Genomic DNA, 7,491 nt, shown 5'->3' on the forward strand with positions numbered 1-7,491 from the left:
GGGGGGGGGGCGTGAGGTTGACCCCCAGGGAATTTCCTGGAAGAGAAAGTCTTTGGCAGAAGAAAGAACCAGTGAGCCCTCCTAGGTCAATACTCACAGAGGCAGATAACACACGTCCTGGGAAGGAGTCATGCATCAGCAACTTCAGAAGATTTAGTTCCTTTTATTACTTCTACATTTTTCATTAGGACGTATTGTGCGCGTTCTGCTCCTGAGAAAGAAAATCTGTGTGAGATGGTTGCAACGCTTGCTCTACGATAAACCCAAGCTCTCGTGGATTCAAAAATGTAACCCAACGTTTACGGATAAGCTCTCTCTAGTCTCCCTTTTGGGCGAGAGAGGGCAGGACTTGAAGTGTGGCCACTCGTGGGGCAGAGATGGGGGGGGGAGAAGCTGCTCAAAACGGCTGGTGGGGAAGTTTGAACTTGGGGCCTGGGAACGCAAGCGGCGGCACTGGGAGGGACCCCACGGGAAGGCTTCGGCTGGACTGGCCGTGGCTGCGGACCGCCGGTCAGGCGTCGTTTCTGGGAGGGCGTTTGGGGACGAGGTGAACATTTAGATGGGTAGACTGAGTAAAGCAGACGGTCCTCCCTAATGTGGGAGGGCCTCATCCAAATCAGTTGAAGGCCTGAACAGAACAAAAGGCGGACCCACCCTCCACGAAGAGGATTCTCCTGCCTGTGGGCCCAACTGGGACACTGGCTCTGCAGATGTCACATTTGCCAGCCTCTAGAATCTCATGAGCCAGCTCCTTGTAATGAGTCTCTTTCTCTATCCGTGCACATTCTATTGGTTCCGTTTCTCAGGAAAACCTTAATGCGCTTGCTCCCCAGGGATATGTGGAGTTCTGATCTTTGGCCGGGTAGCTCACCTTTTGTCCCTTTGTTCCCTGGAGAACAAAGTCCTTTGCTGTTGTTTCCCTGTAGGATGGCAGATACTACCGCCCTTTGTAAAAACAATTTCAACATCGTCAGAAACACACACTTACGTCCATAAATGCACTTACTTATAGATTATACACGCGTACCACCCCATTAATAAGTCAAAACTATTACATGCATTTACTTGCAAATTAAATAAATGGATCACTTAATATGGCAAATGTGCAATCCACTACAAAAAGATAAAAAAATAAAAATGCAATTTTCTTCTCTTACCCACGCTGAACAGTCTTGTTCCTGGGGTGTTTGCAGTGTATTTGCAGAGCACTGGCTTAGAGATCCCTGCCCAAACTGAGGCTCTGGGGAGGAGGCTGCATGGGAGTTGGGAGAGGAAGGCGGTCTGGGTCTCCAGATGACGTCACCATCTTTTCTTTTCACGTTACACTCTCTGCTTACACCAATGCATCTCCAACCTAGTGAGAAGCTTGGGTCTCTTTCTTTCTTTATTATTTATTTTCTTTCCTGTGGCTTTCTAGGTGATTATGATGTTTAGTCACTTTGGAAAACGGCTGAACTAGACTAGGCTGCGTTCTGTTGTCTTTTGTGAATGGTCATAGCTTCATAGGAGTGAAAGCTAAAATGTATTTTTTTTTCAGGAAGATCAAAAATAAAACCAGAAGCAAATGCTGGTTTGTGCCTGAAAAGGTCTGAGAAGGAATAAGTTTATGAGAGATACATGGTTTGTATAATTTTATTGATTTTGCTTTTCCTTCTGAGTTTAGTACTACCCATCTCTTTAATTTTACCGAGATTGAGCTCTCTTTATACTTTCCCAGCTGCTCGGGGAAAAGCTGACATGAATTAAATTTCACTTTCAGTCTTGAGCACGGGCTGTGTGTGTGTGTGCGTGCATTCCAACTTTGAATACCAGGCATTGCCACAAAAAAGTAGACGTTTCTATCTATTGTTCATAAGGTAGATATAATTAATTGGTATATTTATTATGACAATTTCCTAGCAAACAATAATAAATTGTCTCGGCCTCGAAAAGAATTAGGTGCATTTCAGCAATTTTCCAACATGCGAGGTAAAGTATCTCCAGAAAGTGGTAGCTTTTTCTAATTTGCACAAAGGTACCATATGGGCTAATGGCAACCTTTTTGGCTGGGGGGTTAACTAACTGTTCTAGTGACTTCTGTATCAACTTCCCAGCTCTGGCCTCCGGACCGTCCCCCAAATACACTATTCTCTAAGAGTGTAGAGTGTAGTGCCAAGTCCCATCAATTTATTTGGCAACCGTTAATGGAGGCTTCCCCGTGGGGCCTGCCCAGTGTCCTACGGGGTTGGCCTGCCTGGTCTGGAAGGCACGGCTGCGCACCCTGGCACAGGGGCCCTAGGGCTGACCGGAAGCCACGCAGGCTGAGCTGAGAACCCCATCAGATGCCTGCCTTCTCGGCAGTCCCTTGATTTCAAGGAAATAAAACCACGGGGCCCAATAACAGAGGCACAAGGCCCTTACACGCGATTCTCTCATTTTGTCACCAGCGCAACCGGATCACCTAGTCATTGTTATCTCCACTTTAAACGTCAGGGGGGTAGGGCTCAGAGTGGTTATGTGGCTTCCCGGAAAATAGCATAACTGGGATTTGAACTCAGGTCTGTCTGGCTCCCATGACCACAATTCCAAGGTTCACTGGTCCCTGACAAAAAATGACTCTCTCTCCTGCCTCTGGCTACGGAAGCATTTGGCTTCTCCTCACAGTTGATTAAGGAGCAGAACTGGTTGTTTTGTCCTTTGACCACGATTCATACCCAAGCGGTGCATGCTTTCTAGGCTGAGGGAAAGTGACTGGCTCCCGAATGGACAAATAAAACTGCCAAGTCAAGGCCAATTAATCAGCATTTTAGTAAAGGACTGCAAGACTTAATATGCCACCTTGTTAAATCTGGTAAACATTAACTTGGCGCTCACAGATTCATCCAAACGCATAAATTTCATAGAAAGTTCTGCACATTTGAAAACAATTTATAAATTAAATTTTATTCTTCATGACGTTCCTGAGTGTTCATGGAAAGAGCCAAGAAATTATAAGCAAAGGCTGATTGAATGATTACTCATAAGTAATTTCAAAAGTGAATTATAAAAACTGTGTCATTCTAAATATGTGTTTAGTGTGGGATACGGGTGATTTGTTAACATTTTATTTTCCAACTTCTTAATTTTCAAATATATAGGGAAGTTGAAAACAATAGTGCAATAATCGCCGTATACCCATTACTTAAATCCAACAATTAACACCATTTTACCGTATTTACTTTGCTTATCCAGCGACCTTTGTTTTTGCTGAATCTCTTGAAAGCTGCAGGAGCTGTAACGTATCACTCCTGTATCGCCTAAAAACACGGATATATTTTTTGTGAACATAATCACTTATCACACTTAAGAAAGTTAATAATGTCCCGATAGCATATAATATCCAGTCCATATTTGAATTACCATCACCGTTCCCTGTATCTGTTCTCACGCACCATGTAACGAACACCCGAACCCTTGTTCGGTGCCTTCACGCAACAGCCCTTCGCTCAGCTCACGGTTCTGTCGGTTTGCTCCGCCGGCTGGGCCTGGCTGGGCAGTTCTGGCCTCAGTTGGGTTCTCTCACGCAGCCGTGGACGGCGCCGGGTCAGCCGGGCGGTTCTGTTCCTGGAGGCTGCCTGGCTCTGAGCTGGGGTGTTGGGGCAATTGAGGCACACGTCTCTCCTCACCCAGCAGGCTTGCCAGAGATTTCCCATGTGCTAACTCTTTAGCCTGTAGGCCCGCCTTTCCGATGATCCCAACTCTCTCCTGGGCCTCCACCCCTGTCTTTCCATTAGCTTCATCTTCTCTTCATTACCTCAATTAGCCACCATGGCAACACCTTGACTCTGGAGAACAGTTCTGGCTTGCTGGATATAGCATTTTCCGGCAATCTGGGCTTCTAGCTAGTTTCCCTTCCTTTGTCTGCCTGTGTACTTTTTGACAACTGCTCCTGGCCTTCAGCCGTCAACCCCAGGAGACAGTGCTCCCAACCACGGAAGCCCACCCCACCTGAGCATCCAAACCCGTGTAGCCAGAGCCCCAACCTGTGGGCTAGTAAGACCACCTACTTCCCCTTAATTCGTGGGGCTCAGTCTGACTAGGAGGGTAACTGAAACCACCCCCTTTCATCCGTAACTCCCTTCTGCCCAGCCTGGCTTCCTGATGTTTCTATCCCTTCCCCCCACCGGGGCTTGCTGCGAGGGGCAACCTCGACCACACAGCGCAGAGAACAGCAGAGGAATTGCTGGTGCTGGAAAACAGGCGGGGGCAGCCTTCGTACGCGCACGTCATGACTTGTAGCGTAACGTGGGGAGTTTTCGGGATGTGAGCTGGGCGCTCCGAGTCGAGGACCAGAGCCACACTTCTGCCTGCCCTTGCGTCCCTCTTCCCAGGCCCCCGAGCAGAGCCTCCAACCTCTCTCTTTACAGAGCTTTTCTTTGGTGTGAAAGGGGGATAACAACAGAATTGTGTGGGAGATTGAAGGAGGACAACCCGGAACGCCCTCTGGAAATCAAAACACTGTGTAAGCCTAACGAATCGTTTCCAAAAGTCGTGCTGAGAGAACGACCCCCTGAACAACTTTTCAAGTGGCCAGTATTGTTAACCGTAGCACAGCGTCGCTCGGCAGATCTCCAGGACTTTCTCGGCGCGTGCAACTGAAGCTTCATACTTCTTAAAAACCTGCCCGTTTGCCCTTCCCCCAGCTCCCGGCAATCACCGTTCTGCTCTCTGCTTCTCTGAGTTCGACTGTTGTAGACCCCTCATTTAAGTGGAACGTGCCACATTTATCTTCTGCGACTGGCTTATTTTACTTTGCAAAATGTCCTCCAGATTCATCTGTGTTGTTGCCTATGGCAGGACTTCCTTGTTTTTTATGGTGGAACAATATTCCAGTGTGTGTGTATCACATGTAATGATACATATAATGCATTATATAAAATGTACAAATATAAATACATATATAATGCATTATATGTACACACATATACACATATAAATATATATAATGCATTATATATACACACATATACACATATATAATGCATTATATATACACACATATACACATATATAATGCATTAAATGTACACACATATACACATATAAATATATATATAATGCATTATATATACACACATATACACATATAAATATATATAATGCATTATATATGTGTATATATGATGCATTTTCTTGCTGTAGTCATCTGCCCATGGACACTTAGGTTGCTTGCATATTGTGGCTGTTGTGAACACGGCCACTGTGAGCATGGGGTGCAGATCTCATGAACCATTGAGACATGGAGAGTGAGGAAGAACCGGGCTTGGGGAAGCACTGTGTCTGAAGCCAGGAGCAAAATGAGGGACTCCACCCGCTGAATGATACCGGGAGGCTCATCTTGGTCTGCAGTCAGCAGAACGACCCAAACGAGACCCTTCCCGGGCTCAGGACCTGGGTGGGGACAAACACCGCCTCTGGCTATGGTTAGAAAGCCCACACCTTCCTCCAAATGTGTTTGTTTTTGCTCACTCATTAAGAATAATAAGAGTGAACATTTATTAGAGCTTATTATATATCAGACACTCTCCCCAAGACATCTATTAACTTGTGTATTTCTTACGAAAGCCATATGGCAGGAGCTCTTGTTTTGTTCCGGGAAGCAAATTCAGGCTCAGAGACTGACTTTGTCTTTGCCGGTAATTTATTTAACACAGGTTTATTTACTGCGGGAATCTTAGAAGCCAAGAGCGCACAGGATAATGTCTCTTAATAAGCCAATAAAGAAAGAACATAGTCCGAACCAACAATAGATTAATCACGCCGTTGTTCCACGCAAGGGGAGATGAAAGAAATAAAGTCCAAATTGAGTTGAGGTGTTCCTTCCTCGGAGTTGGTAGCGGAGCCCGCTCTGTCAACCCCAGCGTCGGGTCCGCCCCGTTGCTAGGGCGCGTTGCTAGGGAACGCGGGCGCTGGTGGCGACAGTAAGACGATCGCCGCCCCGCTGTTGCTACTGCGGGTAAGAGTGGTTTAAATGCCCCAAGGTCTTGGGAGAGCTTTGGAGCTCAGCGAAGGGCGGCCTTGTCCAGCCCCAGCTGCGGCGGGGCCCCTCTGGGAGCCCTGCGCCTCAGCGCTTCTCAGTGACCGCGGATGAGGTGACGTCATCCCGTCTCAGCTGACTTCACTCTTCTAGCAAAACAACTTTACTCATAAAAACAACTCCATTTTTGTCATACACAAATGGATTTGAAATCGTGTCAAACCAATATACAACAGCTGTTTTTTTTAAGGTCTTATTTTTTAAGTAATCTCTACATCCAAGGTGGGACTCGAACTCACAACCCCGGCATGCTCTACTCACTGAGCCGGCCAGGCCCCCCCACAAGAGCTTTTTTACCCCTGTCTTACAGATGAGAAAACTGAGGTACACGAACACGAGGCGCCTCAGCCAAACGTCACAGCTGGGACTTGGCAGGGCCGGGAAAAAGAGAACTATGGATTTATCACTCCACTAACCAGAAAAGTGTTTCTAACTAAAAAAATAACTTCTAAAATCTAAAAAACAAACACCTAAGTGCAAAAAGATTTCTTTTATTAATGAAAACTTTTACAGTAATAAAAGCCCCAGTTTCTTTATAAAAGCAAGGCCCTGTAGGAAAACTTTTCTTAATAAAGCTTGTGAGAAAGAGCAGCAGTAAAAATACTTGCGAAAATAATTCTATGTATCATTAAATCTGAAAATTAAAAAAAAATCATTTATAGCTCAGCGACCACGGATTCGTCCCAGGAGAGTCGTACTCGGCATTGAATTATGAGTCCCTCATTCCCAGTGCTACCTGGTGGGGCATTCCATTCTAGCAATACTTCGAAGCAGCTAAAATTAGAGAATTAGCATAAAGCCAGGACCTAAAGTGCTATTTGGAGCCCAGGCTTTATTACTTTTGTTCATTCAATAGCAAACATTTAACGAGTACCTGCTCTTTGCCAGGGGTGTTCTATGCTTGAGAATAAATAGAAATAAAACTCATCTCTGTCCTCAAGGAACTCAGTCTTTTTGTTGCGTTAGAGATACAGACCCGCCCCTGCACCGCTCAAGAATGAAGGCCAAAGGGCCCACCGAACTGGAAGGTTGGAACCGCCTGGGGGAGTTCCGGTGGGTCGGCAGAGCGGGGCTTACAAGTAGAGAGAGAGAAATTGAAGCTTGGGGAGGTTCAGAATTTCCCGAGGGGATGTAAATCACGGATTCAAGACCCAGAACTGGAAGCCAGGATTGTAGCGGAAGTGAGGACGAATCTCTAATATCGCGGGCCACCAACCCAGTGTCATGTGACAGATGGTTCTGAGGTGCTCCAATCTGTTCCTCTAACATCACCTGCGCTAATGATTGCATTCTGACCATAGTGGATGAATTGGTCATTGATTACAATGGTTCCCAAAGTGTGGTCCCTGGACCGGCAAAGAGAGCTTGTTAGGAAAGCAAATTCCCCGGCCCCACCCGGACTCACCGAATCCGGAGCACTGGGTCCTGGGCCCAAC

The sequence above is a fragment of the Ursus maritimus genome (genome assembly GCF_017311325.1).
Source record: "Ursus maritimus isolate PB19 chromosome X unlocalized genomic scaffold, ASM1731132v1 scaffold_X1, whole genome shotgun sequence".
In the NCBI taxonomy this organism is placed as follows: Eukaryota; Metazoa; Chordata; class Mammalia; order Carnivora; family Ursidae; genus Ursus; species Ursus maritimus.